The sequence below is a fragment of the Diceros bicornis genome, chromosome 38, assembly GCF_020826845.1.
Source record: "Diceros bicornis minor isolate mBicDic1 chromosome 38, mDicBic1.mat.cur, whole genome shotgun sequence".
Taxonomy (NCBI): domain Eukaryota; kingdom Metazoa; phylum Chordata; class Mammalia; order Perissodactyla; family Rhinocerotidae; genus Diceros; species Diceros bicornis.
In genome coordinates, this window is record NC_080777.1 from 18,924,509 (window position 1) to 18,926,753 (window position 2,245).

General features: G+C 41.6%; 1 pseudogene; it reads right to left on the reverse strand.

Moving 5' to 3' along the window:
- Positions 1-274: 274 nt before the first annotated feature.
- Positions 275-1,790, reverse strand: LOC131399555 (lipid scramblase CLPTM1L-like; annotated as a pseudogene).
- Positions 1,791-2,245: the final 455 nt, after the last annotated feature.

The following is a 2,245-nucleotide window of genomic DNA, read 5'->3' on the forward strand; positions in this document are numbered from 1 at the left end:
GGACATTCTTGCATGGAGAGCTGCCGTATGCAAAGGGTGACCACAGACGCCCAACAGCTCTTTGACCCAGATAGATGTTTAAACATTGGGAAGGGGAGGCTTTGCAAATGCTAGCTGTTCTTTCCAAATACAACATAAAGAGAAATCAGGAGACCTATGAGAAATGTTCAAAGAGATTTTAGTAAAGCTAAAGATGTAATGTCCAAGGAAATTATGCCAAAGCTTCCAAAAATACTCAATTAATTGACAATTCAAACTTTGCTCAGCTAGCAGCCTACCAGAGTGGCTTCTTTAAAGTAGGCTTTTCCTCATAAGACTTCTCAAATACATTCACTCTCCTCTTATCCACATGAAAAAGCCATCTTTTGTAAAGGTAAACAGGAAACACCACATTGTTCCTAAAATACTTCAGCCAATGTGATGTTGGCATGGTAATAAGTCAAGATATTGTCGATAAATATATTACAAGCTTTGTACGTAAGTGTCTTCCAGGGTAGATATAAAACCAACTTTACCTTGTAATTCACAAAAGCTGGGCTAACATAAAGAAAAAGGTGAAAGTGTACTCCATCCATTGACAAAGCTGATGATTATACCAACTTTTCACTTGATACGCAGGAGTGAATAAAAGGCACAGACACAGTAGAGTAAGAAAGACAAGTATTTTATGGCCTGAGTATCACATTCCTTGGTTTTGCTTTCAGATTCACTGTAAGTGTCAGACTGAAATTCAGGTCTTAGGTCTCTCTAAAGAACAGTCATTCATTCTCTCTAGTTCAATCGCTGCTCCGGTGCCTGCCAGGATAACGACTAGTAGATTCACTTGCTCGTCCAGAAGGAAAAGCAATATAACCACTGTGCTGAAGCAGAGCCAAATGACTGCTTTGGTGGACATTCCAATCATGCTCTTGTTTTTCTTCCAGAAACTGATGTCACTTTTTAAATGCTAGGAAATCAAAAAGAAGATGAAACAGTGAAAAAGGTCAGAGCTAAGAAGTACAAGTTGGTATCTGCAAAAATTCCTTTCACCTCATCTGCAACTTTCTTCAAAAACTCGAACTAGTGCAGAGGGGTACAAGGCCTCCTGCTCGCGAATCCAGAAGGGGAGCCTCACCAGTGAGATCTTGTCCTGGGACACTGTGAGAACTAGCTCAACAGTACAATGATTTATGATCATCAAATCTTTCACTCCATTGTTCAGCTGATCTGTAAACAGAATGGGGTAGTAACATACATTTTTTTCCTAACTGGATCATCTTAACATATCCATGCACATCAGCGGAAGAGAGGACCCATCAAAGACAGTCATCTGGCATCATATGCAGTGTCATTCTTGGCCTCTGGTAAAAAACAGGCTTATTCAATGTGTTTGTCTGCTGTTTTTCAGCTTCCATTGGCTGTGTAACAGATTCGCCAGAGAGAAGGCTGATTTCTTTGAGTTTGGGGACCATGTAGGAGGTAAGAGGATTTACAAGGTGCACGTTTCCCATCATGCCAAGGTAAAATTCTAGCATAATGGAGAAAAATGTAAGCATATAGCCTCTCATTATTTTGTTTTCTTTGGTTCAGAAACTTAACCGTCCTATCATGTTTGGACTCCACATCAAGTCTTCCATATCGGGGACCAGATCAACATTGTTCTCAGCACCAAAGTTGGACCTTGTGGTGGTGTACGCACTCAGCTGCAATTTGGGTCTCCTGACCAGGTAGAGGTAGATGCGGTTCTGTCCAGCAGATGAGAGGGTGTAGGCATTGCCATACGTGATGAACACACCCACTGCTGGGCTCATAAAGGATCTGCAGTCACTTCACGTGACACCTCAGCCACTGGCTGCCCCCTCCCACACACACGCATATACACTCCTACTGCTGCAGGACAACCAAGGCCTCATGCCTGTAGTTGACCTCGTGGGGCCCTGCGTGCGCCCACCTGGCCTTGAGTTTGCCCAGGTACCGTAGGACTTCTTCTGGAAACCCAAATTATCTGTTTAATCTTTTGTTGCTGAACTTTTGTTGTCATATTTAATAATTCTTTGTCAAATCTCAAGTCATGAAGATCTACCTCTATATCTTGTTCTAAGAGTTTTATAGTTTTAGCTCTTATATTTAGGTCTTGGATCCATTTTGAGTAAGTTTTTGTGTATGTTGTAAGGTAAGAGTCTTTTACATATGGTGCTGTTCCCAGCATTATTCTCGGGTAAATTACTAAATGATCTTGACAGTCTTGTGGGGAATCACTTGACCA